The following is a 15,481-nucleotide window of genomic DNA, read 5'->3' as shown; positions in this document are numbered from 1 at the left end:
CCATTGATGAATGCATCTCTAACATAGTTATCACACGCCTGCTCTGCCGACACTGCTTTGAACTGACAGTCTTTTGCTAGGAGCTTCAGAGCTTGGAGAAACTGGTCTAGAGACTCACCCGACCCCTGCCTACGTGTGGCCAGGACATGCCTAGCAAACACCTCATTTCTAGGTTTTACATACAGGGATGTCAGTGCTTTCTCAGCCTTATCATAAGTGTCACAGTCTGCTATGTAGTCGTACACTCGAGGAACAACGTAGTTGGTGAGTAGGATTAGTTTGTCTGCACTGGGAGATGTCGTCTGTACTGCTTGGTAGAAGTTGTTGAATGTCCTCAGCCAGTGCGTCCACTCCTTAGCAGCGGTGGCAGAATCCGGGTCAGCCTCGAAGCGCTCTGTACGTAGAAACCGTTCCATGGCCTCTCAAATTTTGTGTGCAATAAATTGTTGTAAAGATGAAAACCTGACATAGGTTTTATTGCACACAAACAACTGGAGTCACCTCCTGAAACAATAGAAACAGCCACTATTACAACACGCACTACTTTACATGCACAATAACAAACAAATACATCAAAGTAAGTGCCAGACAACACAGGGACATCCACAAGCAATAATATGCGCGAAGACACACAAATAGCAACATAATAAGCTGGTAAATGCAAGCAGAGAAACACAACGTACATGAGAGCATAAATGTAAAACTACATTGAACATATATTACAATATATATATATATATATATATATATATATATATATATATATATATATATATATATATATATATATATATATATATATATATATATATATATATATATATATATATATATATATATATTCCCTTCTCTCCCGGCTGTACGATAATTTGGGTGTAAATACGTTAATTTTGAGTTCACTGCACGATAATTCTCTGCTGCGAGGATGGCAGCCCTGGGTTGCGCGCGCATCCAGACAGCCTCTCCATTACCTCAACATTGCAATCCGCGGTGGCGCTGCCGACGTCATCTTTAATCAGGTAATATCCATGTAAATAATCGTTTCCATGACGCGTCCATTATATCGTGAATTCTATAGGCCTTCGTTCAGGTGCTCAGGAGGGTAATGATGTCAGGGAAGCGGAAATTACGTGTAACATGTGGTTCGGTGTGGTTGGTTCGGCACATGGCAGACAGATCTCGTAAACCTCCCACGCCCATGCCTTCACAAGCTGTGCGGGCGTGTCTGAATCTCGAGGTTAGGCGTTAGACCCAGCAAACACAAGTACGTACATTGGGCCTCCAGCGGGCCGTCATGTGTTGTACGTTGCGGCGGCCCGACGGTGCAAAACGCCGTCTGCCCGATGTCATTTTTGCTCATCGTCATAACAGAGGCCCGACGTAGTATGCCGATCATATGCCTCCCATATGCCGCCTTGCCTCCCATATGCCGCCTTGCCTCCCATATGCCGCTTTGCCTCCCATATGCCGCCCATATGCTGATCATATGCCGCCCATATGCAAAGCCATCTTGATATAAAAGCCTTAGCCTGGGATCGATGACGTCACGCGTTGGGTCCGCAATGCCTCACTCACTAAAACTCTTCTAATTTCTCATCCACCTTTTTCACGCTATCCACTAACATTATTAATAGTATCATTATGATAACTATTATTGTTATTATTATTATTATTATTACCTTTTAATTATTTATTATTATTATTATTATTATTATTATTATTATTATTATTATTATTATTATTACTGTACATGATTGCATGTATTAGTAGTAATTTTATATTTACTTCATCTTGTATAGTAAATCTAGATCTCCATTAGGTTTTTTTTTATTTTTAATTTAGATCCTGGTTTCTCTAATAAATGTATCACTTACCTTTATCCAGATATAGCATTAGTCAGGGAAATAAAAATATTGATGAAAACATACCATTTACTTTAATGGAAAAAAATAAATCAATAATATTTCAGGGAGTAAATATCAGGTCAAAACAATATTTGTGTAGATAAATGTTGTGCCCCAAAATAGAAAATATGCTCAAGAAAAAAGGGCAATACGTAAATACTGAAAGCATTTATATAAATCAATCCCTACCACTCTACAGAGCATATATCATCAGTCACACAACCATCCTCCATTGCAATAAAATACCTACATTGATCCTTAATTGAAAATGTCTTAAGAGATAACCTATATACTGTCTTCTAAGACTCTTTCAATGTTGACAGCTTCCTTTTTTTATCGTCCTTTCGGCCTACTGTATCATTGTATGATTTTGTGAAGTTATTCAACAAAATATTTGTCACAGGCCAAATACACATCCTCAGAAGTTGACTTACTGATGTATTACATGGACAACATTCCTCTACATCAACCAGAGTCCCTTGAAAATTCAGTGATAACCTAACGAGGGCTAGTCGTTGGTTACTGGTGCACTGAATAAATTCTGTCTTAAAATTGTTTAGGAGAGCTTGAAATATTTGATAGGTGTGGATACACACAGACAGAGTGAAATCTGTTGGCCATTTCAAGCCTCCTCTATCAAGACTGTGGAGATACTGACATTCTTCAGAATTTCTGCCTCCATTACTTTATCAAGAGAAATCCGACTCACACACAGGTCACACTTAAGTCTTTTCCTGACTACATGAGCTACATAACCAGCAATGTACATCATCACACTTTCATCTTGCTTTGACAAACTCTGCTCTTTGACATACTTCTCAACACCCTTGAATTTCTCCAGACAGTCTACGGATTCAGAGTGAGATTTAGATTCAAGTTGAGAGTGGTTCAATTCAGTGAGAGTTAATGGTCCAAATTTTGATGAACCCATTGAAAGAACATTAATAACTTTGATTTTCCTCTCAGATTCCATTACTTGAGCAACAGCCACATTATAATTTGCACCACTCATTTTCCTGTATTGTCCAAATCTACCTTCCAGTTTGTCTGTTTGGAACTTTCCCAACAAAACATAGCGAAAGTCATGGTCTTTCAAGAGGTAATCACATAACTTAACTAGGGTTGCTGTAGTGTGCTTCAGAGCAAAGCTGTTTCTCGCGAGAGCTGACCAATCCTTTCATGCTGCACCAATTCCATTCCCTCCCAAGCTGCAAGCCACTGAACAAAGGTAGTGAGAAACAGCAAGTTTGGATCTGTAGATGAATCCTGCCTGATGGGGTCACATTGTGCTTGACGGAGGCAACACCTTTATCTGGAGTTTTAACATTTACTATATGCCACCATGACATGATTTGTTGCAAGAAAGCAGCAGTGCCTGACACACCTGGCAAATTCATAGTTTTCAGTGCAGCCACATTCTTTTCATCAAACAACCTCACAACAAGCTGTACATTCTGCCTTTCTAAGTTATTGGGGAAAAGTACTTTTCTGATAAGCCTGGAGCTAGCTTCACACATTTCTTTCTTTCTTTGGCATACAGTTCTTTCAGTGGCTGTAAACTTGCTTCCTCTTGAATTGTGAGGTTGGAAGGTGAAGGTATTACAAAAGTTTGAATGGGTTTCTTCTGATTGAACCAATTATTTCGTATACATTTTAGCAAATGGACTGAATCAAACAGGAGGAAAAGTTGCTCACTTGAATCATAGGGATTTGAAATGGAGGGGGTAAGAGGCCCATCACATAACTTTTCAAACATCTTTCTATTAACCCTGTTATTGTCAGAAATCAATGAAACAACTTTATATCCAATATCATGTAGGAATGCCAAAACTTTGTGTGTTAAGTCAAGAAGGGTGTCAGCTGTCAGTTTGCAGACTGGATACAAAGCAGCAACATGCTTGTGCTTTGATAAAAGTGATGAAATCATGAAAGCCTGAATTGTTGTTGCTGGTTCATCTGAATTCACAGAAGCACCATAAATTTTCCCTCCTTTATAAGAAAGACCCTTCTTTACATGTATCTCATCAAGCAGTACGTTCACCAGTTTTTCTTCACTTTTCAGACTAGAAAATGTTTCCTTCAGAAACAGTTCATGTGAATTTTCTGTATTTAGACACTTAGCACCAGTAGATATACTCAGTTTCCTAAGGTAATTAGGGTGAGGAAGAACGAGAACTCCACTGTCACGCAGACTTGTGTACAGTGATGGATTGGTCATAAACACACTGTAAGACCAAACCAAAAAATCACAGCTGTATTTCATACTATCTTTGCAGATCAAACCTAGTTGTTCAGCACAGAACCACATCACTTTCTTTTTGGAGCTCATTTCATCATTGTCAGTTTCCAAAATCTCTTCAATAGTTTCTTTACACTGAGTAAGTTTATCAGTGACAGTTAAAGTTGATGCAGATTCAAGATTAAGGTGACTAAGTAAATTCTCAAATTTTGACCACAAATCACATGCATTTGCTTCTCCTAAAAGCCACTTCAACTTTCTTGGTTTTAAGGTATTATTTTCAAGCCACACTGAAACTGTTAAATCTGACATAACTTTAAAGGACACTGTTAGCTTTGGTTGGCCATCGCAGTTAATTCTAAGGAAAGACACATAGTCATCACTGGAAAGATGCAGCCAACCTTTAGAGAGCTTTTCAGTAAATCCTTCACAAAATTCTTTAAAGCTGTTTATTTGGTCTTTCTCAATCCAATCACTGAACACCATTTCATCACGTTCAATTAGCTTGTCTCTCCTTTCCTGTGGAGTGGTGCGAGGAGCTGGTATTTCCTTGGACATATACTTGGGCTGGTTTTCAAAGATGGTTGGACAAGCATCTTTATGTAGAGATGGCCTGCCTCTTTGCTGTTACTACAGTTCCATCAGCGTGTCATACTGTCTTCTGTAATGATGAAACGTTTTGGAAGTGCTTGGAACAAACAATTGTATTTTCTGTTGAGTAAAGTCTTTCCTGTGGATAGCCCTCATCCACTGCTGCCGTCGATGTTCATCTTTAGGGAAACTGAACGCAGAGGCATCTGCAGATTTATAGTTGGACTTGCATCCTGGCACACAGCATGACCTCGGCATCTGCAAATACAAGTTTTATGAAACCTTGTAGCAACAATGTGATAGGCAAGTTATTGAAAATATTATGGATTTATTTATAGGTTGGACCCTTTCCAAGTGTGGATCTGTCGATGCCTCTTCTAAGGCCAACCCCCTTGTTTGGGGAATCTGAGCCTGGCATATAGATAGATTTTTAATAAATAACAAGTGGTAATCAAAGATTAGAACCCGTTTGGAATGTATGGAGTAAAGATTGTATATTAAAATATAAGTTAATATAATCAACTGATATCGCCTTTAATATCTACTAAATTTTACATTACTCGTTTTGAGCAAATGCGTTCATTTGAGTGTAAATAAAGTACATACTCATATCTAAGTAGTTAGGTATAACCTAGAGAGAGAGAGAGAGAGAGAGAGAGAGAGAGAGAGAGAGACTACACACACACACACACACACCTCAACAACCCTCACACAATGCTCAATGTTAATTAATACAGTCTAATATATTTGTCCTAGTAGGTATGTCTACAACCTGCACTGAATAATTATCCTGAAAACTTTCTATGATCTTATTTTCTGCACGAGTACCACCTACAATTGTTTCCCAGTTTGCTGAGGCAGGATCAAAATCCCGTATAATAAGTGCCCGCCTAGAAATCCCCTATTTACCTCACCTACTACCTATAATGTCATCTACTTCAGGTGACTGATTTGGTGGTGTATACAAAGCTCCAATTCTTACTACCTTGTTTTTATTTGCGCTATCATCAACCCACAAAGATTATATTCTATCTGATCCCTAACCTAACTAAGGGAAATGTGTTTCTCATGTAAGTCACTACACCCACACTATTTCCTATCAGCTCTCTGATTAATATAGGTATATGGTATACCCATCTACATCATACTCTTTCCTACTCTCCTTAAACTTTTCATTATATAGGTATCCATGCCTCTATAATACATACTACACATAAATCTTCCTCCATTATATAACTAAATAACGCATCCTTCTTGTTTCTCAGGCTTGTAGCCTTAGCATAAACATTTCAAGTATATCATCCTAGATGTTCCCTTTTTCATAATTCTGTTCTCACCTGTTGTCACGTGGCTACAGTTTCTAAAATCTATACAGTAAGTACTCCCGTTGCTAATCCTATCTTGTTTATTCCTATCACCTATCAGTCATATATTAATTTTTTATGCAATGTTAAATTTTAAATTCTCACCTTTGAAAGACAGCTGTTTCACAGGAAGAACTAGTCAAAAGTAGTTGCCAGGAGTAACACTAGCTCACAGGATCATGCTTATGCCAGCCAACCAGAGATGCATATGTATGAAACCGGTCCATGATGCCTTGCAGTAGATTCAGTCTACCTAGAAACAAAGTGATAATTAACATGCGTATTGTCAAGGTGTATTATATCATTCACCTCAGCAAATAGAAAATTCATAAGAACTTCCATCATCAGTTATTACATTTATAATTTAATATCCTGAAAAGGGAGATATTTTACTTTTTTTATATCAGGGGCTGTGGCATTCATCACGGTGTTTGGAATGATATGACACATGATATTCAAGTGATTTTTACAGTTTTATACAGTACTATGATAATAAAGTACTGTACTAATTCACAACTAAATAAGTTTCTCACCTTGTACATGGAGTGTCACTGTGTTGGAGCGAGTACATCCGACCACCACAATGTTTGAAATGCAACTGACGCTCCTTGTCCCCCCTCCGCCGCCACCGCCAGCCAACGGACCCAACGCGTGACGTCATCGATGGTTTTCGCGGCCAGGCTAAGGCTTTTATATAAAGATGGCTTTGCCATATGCCGATTATATAATATGCTAGCCCCAGCCCCCACTCACCCACTCCCCCCTTCACCTTTACCACAAGCCACACTGGCTTACACACACACACACACACACATATATATATATATATATATATATATATATATATATATATATATATATATATATATATATGTTTTAACCAACTAATAAAACCATTTTTTTTCTTTTGTGTGTATCTTTGTTAGTTTCATCAGTATTGCGGTTTTAACTATATGTAAGATTTTAATTATGTACAGCAGGGGTGGCGGTTTAAACCAGTGGTGTCAACCTCAAAACCCTTGGAGGGCCAATTCATACTCTGACTTGCCGTCATGTGGGCCAACAAGGGTAGAAAATACATTGACAAGATTGAAGTGACCGTGATACCGGGCCATTTATGACTATCCCATGGGCCATGAGTTTGACACCCCTGGTTTAAACCAAAAAAACATCAATAAAACCGGTGTTTTTTGTGAATCTTTTTTAGTTTCATCAGGGATTGTGGTTGGAATTATGGGTGGTTGTATTATTTTTTATTATGCACAGTCATTTTACTAACCAGGATGAAATTGTCAGTTGGTAAACTCAAATCTCTAGTCAAATGCTGTGACTCAGAGTAACTGAAAACATAATTTTATCTGTTGTTTAGTGGCATATATATATATATATATATATATATATATATATATATATATATATATATATATATATATATATATATCTATATATTTGCCACTGCACTAAACAGCAGACATATTGTTTAAAAAACAGGAAAGTGCCCCCTCTATCTCCCTCTCTCTCTCTCTCTCTCTCTCTCTCTCTCTCTCTCTCTCTCTCTCTCTCTCTCTCTCTCTCTCTCTCTTACAACTGTTTTTGTAGCATGCAACTGGAAAATTAGAAGAGGTCTTTCATGTTTTACTACTCTTTAACATTGCAATTAAAAAGCATGTTAGAGAAGCTGCATTTTGCCTCTTTTACAGATTGTATGAAGATCAAATGAATATTTTGCTAAATCCATCTCTAAATCTATTTATAATTCCTTTTCAAACTCATATATGTATATACAGATAGAATTACTGGAATAAACATACTGAAAAAAAAAGTGGATTAAAAAACCTGGTTTAAACCAAAAATATATATATATTTTTTTTAAATATTGTTTTTTGCCAACCCTGATATATACACAAATACTACAGCACCACGTATACACAAGGACATAAGAAATAAATGTATTGCAACGACTGTGATTATAACTGTATAATTCTAAATATAGTATACTATAGTTACTTAACTAAACCAATAAAAATTAAATTTGCATGAAAAATTATACCATGTTACAAATGACTTTTGCATGTCACTTGTAAATCAAACTAAGTAAGAATCTTGAAGAGTATAACTATATTAGCCACCTAATATATTTATTATTGGTGATAATGAAACTTCGTTGTCCACTTTGAATTTCTCTCTCTCTCTCTCTCTCTCTCTCTCTCTCTCTCTCTCTCTCTCTCTCTCTCTCTATACCAGGGTTGGCGGTTTAAACCAAATGGTTTACATTACAGACACATTACAGACACCTGTAACAGTTTGAGGTAGTTATCGTATATATATATATATATATATATATATATCTATATATATATATATATATATATATATATATATATATATATAGATACATACAGGTAACTCGATTTACGTGAGTATTGTGTCCTTGAAGAGGTTGCGTTAATCAAAAACAACGTAAATCAAACAAAAGGTAGGTTTCTATCGAAAAATAAATAATCACTTCATTCAGTGGAGAGAGAGAGAGAGACTATCCATATCACCGAGATATCCACTCAGGCACTCAGTCTTAGCCTCACTCGTGTGAGGAAGAAATGAGGGACTCCATGAGCGACTGGCTAGTATTGGTACACGTACCGAGCAGTCTGGTGCCTGTACCGTACCGTATAGCTGGTACCATTAGTACTGGTACCTGCCCAGTGCCCACCCCTATTGTTGAGTAGCATGGCAGCGTGGGTACTGTATTGTTGTTCAAGTGGCGCGTGGGAAGAACCGAGCTCAGCTGTGTGGCCGCGGCGCTGTGTGAGTCGAGTTGCGTGAAACATCTGGTGGCCACTCCATAAAATATCGCGTATAAGTGAAAAAACGTGTAAATTAAACATTTATTTGGATTTTGGACCCCGCGTTATTTCAAAAATCAGAAACCAAACTCGTAAATCGAGTTATAGTATATATATATATATATATATATATATATATATATATATATATATATATATATATATATATATATATATATATATATATATTTAATGTTTAATATTCACATAATATTTGCCAGCATTGCAATTAAAGGTTAGATCTGTTAGAGTTACATACTAAAGGAAGAAAGCAAAATTTGAATTCACCATATCCATCTGGCGCCATTGGCTTATGAGCATTTTTTATTTTATTTTTTATTTTTTTACAAATACAACTACGATAATGTTCGCAATATCTATTATTTACTTTGTATGTTTATTATTTCTTTTATTATTATTATTATTATTATTATTATTATTATTGTTATTATTATTATTATTAGACATGGGGTAATTGTAATCTGTAATTGTAATCAGTTGCAATCGATTAGTTTTCAAGTAATCGTAATTGTAATCGATTACCCTCTTGTTTTTTTGCTAAGTAATCGTTATTGAATACATTAATAATGTAATCGTAATTGTGATTACTTTTGCGATTACATTAGCAAAGTTTTAGTTAATAGTTTCTTGCACAGCAAGTATGTATTCTAAATATCTGTAGTAATTCAACCAATTTAATATTTAGTATGGTACATGTGTATGAAATTTGCAAGTTCGCCTTTCAGTCCATCCTGTAATCACGATAGTAATCACGATTAATACATCATGTAATTGTAATCGTAAATGATTTTATTGTAATCGTAATCGTGAAAATATGAAGTAATCATAATTTTAATCGATTACATAACATAAGTAATCGCAACATGTCTTGTTATTATTATTATTATTAGTAGTAAAAGTTTTAGTAGTAGTAGTAGTATTGTTATTAGTATCATTATAATAAGTAGGCTAGTAGTAGGGTTCACAGGAATGATACCCCCCCCAGATCTCGTGAATCTTTGAAAGGGCGCAATTTAGGTCCTTCTATTGAAAGAAGTTGAATAATGCAGAGTGGAGTCAGCAGCGTATGAGTGGACAGGACAGTTTGTTATGAAAAGCAGATCATTGATGAATAACAGGAAGAGAGTGGGTGATAGGACAGAGCCCTGTGGAACACCACTGTTGATAGGTTTAGGGGAGGAACAGTGACCGTATACCACCACAGAGATAGAACGTCCGCAAAAGGAAACTGGAGATAAAGGAACAGAAAGAGGGATAGAATCCGAAAGAGGGCAGTTTAGAAAGCAAAGACTGGTACCAGACTCTATCGAAGGCTTTCGATATGTCTAATGCAACTGAAAAGTTTCACCAAACGGCTAAGAGAGGATGACCAAGAGTCACTTAAGAGTGTAAGAAGATTGCCAGTAGAACGCTCTTCATGGAACCCATACTGGCGATCAGATAGAAGGTTAGAAGTGGAAAGGTGCTTTTGAATCTTCCGGTTAAGGATTGATTCAAAAGCTTTAGATAGACAGGAAAGTAAAGCTATGAGGCGGTAGTTTGAGGATTGGAACGGTCACCCTTCTTAGGCACAGGCTGTACAAAGCATACTTCCAGCAGGAAGGAAAGTTGATAAGCAGAGACGAAAGAGTTTGACCAGGCAGGGTGTCAGCACGAAGCACAGTTTTTAAGGACAATCATCTCCATCAGGTTCATAAACCTTTTGAGAGTTGAGGCCAGAGAGGCATTTAAAACATCATTATGAAGAATCTTAATAGCAGGAATAAAGGAGAATGAGGTGGTATGAGTATGAGGAATATGCCCAGAATCGTCCAGGGTGGAGTTCTTACAGAAAGTTTGAGCGAAGAGTTCAGCCTTAGAGATAGATGAGACGGCAGTGCTCTCGTCAGGGTGAAGGAGAGGAGGGAAAGAGGAAGAAGTGAAATTGGTGGAGATATTTTTGGCTAGGTGCCAGAAGTCATGGGAAGAATTAGAAAAAGCAAGGTGTTGACATTTTCTGTTGATGAAAGATGTTTTGGTAAGTCGGAGAATAGATTTGGCACAATTCCGGGCTGAAATGTAAAGTTCATGGTAAGTAGGAGTGCGAAGGCTCTGGTTCCTTTAGTGAGCTGCCTCTCTATCTTTAATTGCACATGAACAAGCATGATTAAACCAAGGCTTTTTAGCATGAGGAGTAGAGAAAGAATGTGGGTGCGGTATTTAAAAATGCTGGCTTAAACTCGGGATTTAAATGATTTTAAAGACCACAGATTAGACTGAAATGGTGGTAGATATTTGTAAGGAGGCTGTTAGATAATTGAGTAAGTTTTATATGTGTACAGTAAATAAGGTATGTTGAGGGAGAGAAAGTACTGCTGGCAATTAATGCTACCAACATGCTTCTTGGATTACAGGGATTAATTTATAAAAACTCTACAAAATTATCTCAACAAATTATCAATAGGTTTGGAAATATACCATATAGAAACACATGAGACAAATGTAATGGTATCCTCTTAACTTAAAAAAAAAAAAGGTCATGCTAAATTTTATAGCAAAAATAAAGAAGCATGAAATAATTGAAAATAAACAAAACATTTTGAGTTTTTTTTTTTTTTTTTTTAAACTAAAATAAATGATGATGCTCGATAACATAGGATTAAAGACTTATCCTCACAGCTTGAATTGAAGTACAGCACTCTCAGATCTATAAAGTTCATCCTCACAACAAGGGCAGATTAAAAAAAAAAAAAAAAAAAAAAACTTAAAGAAGTTATTGATGGCAAACAAACAAATACAAACAAATCCTTTTCCTTGATATTTAGAAAAATAAAAAAACTAACAGGACACATCATAACAAAATAATTCATATTTATAATCAAATACCAGAGGTAGGCACCGGGGACATGTCCAGTGGGGACATCCTTGGGTCTCACATCCAACCCATTTTGACTGTAAAACTTCCCTTTCATCATCCCAGTCCATGCCACATCCATTGCAGGTCTGGTCCTCCATTAGACCTACATTTTCTTCACCTGTTTCAGAAATCCTGGTTTGCTTCTTGTCTTTGGTGGATTTCAGAATTTGTAGTGACCCTTTACCTTTACCCTTGCCCTTTCCCGTAGGAGCATCAGTCTTTCGACGCTTCGTTGCTTTAGCATTAATTTCCGTTTGCTGCCTCTCAGTATCCTGCTGTACATTCTCAGCAGTCATGACTCGAGCTTTAGACTGTATTCTCAGTGGTCGTTTACGACCCCGAGGTATTTCTTCTGCAGGAGGGAAGGGGATCTGGGAAGTTTCAGTAGATAGAATACCACAGGCAAATAGTGTGTTGGTGTTGGGATTTTGAGGACTTATGACCTGGGTAGGACTGTGTGTACTACTGGATTTTAATTCCTCATTTATAGTGATATGTACTGAGCTGGTAGAGGCATACTGGCTACAGAATCTGCTCGGCACAGAGCAATGAGTCTGCTGATGAGCCAGGCTCTTCCTGAGGATGTCATGCAGTGTCTGAATATCATCTGTTATGTTTTCCTCAGTTTGTGTGGCAGCATCTATTGCAGAGCTAGTTGGTGTCTCAGCAAGGTCAATGTTAGTGTCTGGAAGGAGCTTATTTCTTAGGAGTAGACTTTTATCTATTGCATTGGGGTTGAAAGGATATATACCACATTTACAAAAGCCAGCTTTGATGTTGGACATTGAATTTTCACTTATCCTCACAGCTTGAATTGGAGTACACTCTCAGATCTATAAAGTTCATCCTCACAACAAGGGCAGATTAAAAAAAAAACTTAAAGAAGTTATTGATGGCAAACAAACAAATACAAACAAATCCTTTTCCTTGATATTTAGAAAAATAAAAAACCTAACAGGACACAATCATCACAAAAGTATTCATCTTTTTAATCAAATACCACAGGTAGGCACCGGGAACATGTCCATTGTCCAGTGGGGACATCCTTGGGTCTCACATCCTACCCATTTTGACTGTAAAACTTCCCTTTCATCATCCCAGTCCATGCCACATCCATTGCAGGTCTGGTCCTCCATTAGACCTACATTTTCTTCACCTGTTTCAGAAATCCTGGTTTGCTTCTTGTCTTTGGTGGATTTCGAATTTGTAGCTGACCCTTTACCTTTACCCTTGCCCATTCCCGTAGGAGCATCAGTCTTTCGACGCTTCGTTGCTTTAGCATTAATTTCCGTTTGCTGCCTCTCAATATCCTGCTGTACATTCTCAGCAGTCATGACTCGAGCTTTAGACTGTATTCTCAGTGGTCGTTTACGACCCCGAGGTATTTCTTCTGCAGGAGGGAAGGAGATCTGGGAAGTTTCAGTAGATAGAATACCACAGGCAAATAGTGTGTTGGTGTTGGGATTTTGAGGACTTATGACCTGGGTAGGACTGTGTGTACTATTGGATTTTAATTCCTCATTTATAGTGATATGTACTGAGCTGGTAGAGGCATACTGCCTACAGAATCTGCTCGGCACAGAGCAATAGAGTCTGCTGATGAGCCAGGCTCTTCCTGAGGGATGTCATGAAGTGTCTGAATATCATCTGTTATGTTTTCCTCAATTTGTGTGGCAGCATCTATTGCAGAGCTAGTTGGTGTCTCATCAAGGTCAATGTTAGTGTCTGGAAGGAGCTTATTTCTTAGGAGTAGACTTTTATCTATTGCATTGGGGTTGAAAGGATATCTACCACATTTACGAAAGCCAGCTTTGATGTTGGACATTGAATTTTTCACCCCTCAAATCCTTCCTTCACAATCCAAGGTTCAATCTGTCTTTCCCCTCTAGGGGAGTTCTCTCTCTTACTTGACTGTAGGAACCCCTGGCACTTAACATTACTCTGGACGGAGCTCATTATCCCTAACCAGTGACCACAATCTGGTCACTACTCCACAATGTCCCTTTGAGACATAACTCCACAATGTCCCTTTTGAGACATAACACCAAGATTAGTGATAGGCAGTTCCACCCCAGCCAACCTCCTGATCCGCCGGCAGTGTAGGGACTTAACCTTAAGTCCCCTGGTACTCTCGATGGCAAGATTCGGCACCTCAGTCACCCATTCCTTTCACTCTAGTCTACTATCACTCCCTCATTCATTCTAACCTTTCATTTCGTCAGGTCTCCTAAGGTGGGGATACGAGAGCTTGCCACGTCCTGAAGTCGGCCCACAGCGGCGCAACCCGTGTTGACTATTAGTTGCAGCCAATTTCTGCGAAATAAAGTGGCTACCATATCACAAAACCTTCCAACTACTACTCACGTCTCCGCCAGGTGTGTTAGTGCACCATAGGGTTACCAGTAGCCTTACAAACACTCTAAACACTTCATGTCTCACAGGATCGTCACTCCTAACTCGTCTGGAGAAGTCATGGCCACCGTAAAAGATGACCCTGGCACAGCACAGCCAGGAGAGACTTGTGTGCGAGGCATCCTCTCCTAGACTGCGTTTCAGCGGGCGATAGGTGGTAGGGGAATATAATGCTTTGAGGTGTTGCTGGCAGAAATCTGGGAAGGCGTTCTATACGGACTCGCCCCCGTTGTCCAGGTCGATACCTTCTTGGCCTTCCTGTAGTCAGCCACATACTGTCCTCGAGCCTCCACCACTTGTGTGTGTTTAGATTTAAGGGGGTGTAATGTTACGAATCTACTATAATGACTGATGAGGGTGAACACATATCGGGTTTTCTGACCTCCCGCAAGCAAGTTGGTCAGATAGACACCTTTTTACAACGGTTTCCCTACTGATGGTAATTCCTGCCAGGGATACTATAGTCCTTGAATCGTTCTCTAGTTGGATCTGTTCTGCATAGTGACAGACGACTACTTTCAAGTTGCACCGATATGGAATATTTACTTGTGATTAACAGACTTAAGTTAAACGTTTATCAAAATGGAGAGAGGATTTTCCAAGAAATATTACAGTAGGTCAAATTTAAATAACTCATTTAGCAAACAAAAATTATCACTTCCGAACCCATGTTTAGAAACTGCTTCAACCGACAGTTGCAATATGATGGATCCTTTTAAAGTAAGACCACCTATCCTACTTCTAACTTAAATTCTACCTATTTAGACTCTGCCAGATTCTTAAAACCGTATTTAACTTGCAGTGATAGGAGGCCTATTCACGAGTTTTCGCCCGACCGGTAAAATTAGTAAAACAAAGTATGATTAATTAAGTCTAGTAAATAAATTTTAATCTAAGAATAATAACGATTAATATTTTTAAACTTTAGTAATAAAACTGCATTTGCATACTCGCTCTTCACTCGGGAATGTATACTCGCACTTCACTCGGGAATAACCTTAACAATCCTCACTTAAAAGGTGAGCTGTTATTGAATTTGGCTATGGCCTATTAAAGCTATTTCCACATATTCTGTGATTAGTAAGCACTTAGGCAATTAATGATGAGTATCCCACCGCTTATGCCACTAGTGTGTTTCCTTCAACTCTCTTTTTAATATTTTACTAGAAGTGTGCTTCCTAGTTGTTAGGGTGACGCAACACAAATGTTAA

General features: G+C 38.0%; 1 protein-coding gene across 1 annotated transcript in view; it reads left to right on the top strand.

Moving 5' to 3' along the window:
- The first annotated feature begins 940 nt into the window (after positions 1-940).
- LOC127007171 (serine/arginine repetitive matrix protein 1-like) overlaps positions 941-15,481 on the top strand; it is a 108,744-nt gene continuing 94,203 nt past the window's right edge. The window contains exon 1 of the mRNA XM_050877888.1: positions 941-1,019. The gene's annotated coding sequence lies outside the window, so the exon portion shown is untranslated. The remainder of the gene's footprint in view (positions 1,020-15,481) is intronic.

This window comes from Eriocheir sinensis, chromosome 34 (genome assembly GCF_024679095.1).
Source record: "Eriocheir sinensis breed Jianghai 21 chromosome 34, ASM2467909v1, whole genome shotgun sequence".
Lineage (NCBI taxonomy): Eukaryota > Metazoa > Arthropoda > Malacostraca > Decapoda > Varunidae > Eriocheir > Eriocheir sinensis.
Note: the sequence above shows the minus strand (reverse complement) of the source record. Positions and strands in the feature narration are given on the sequence as shown.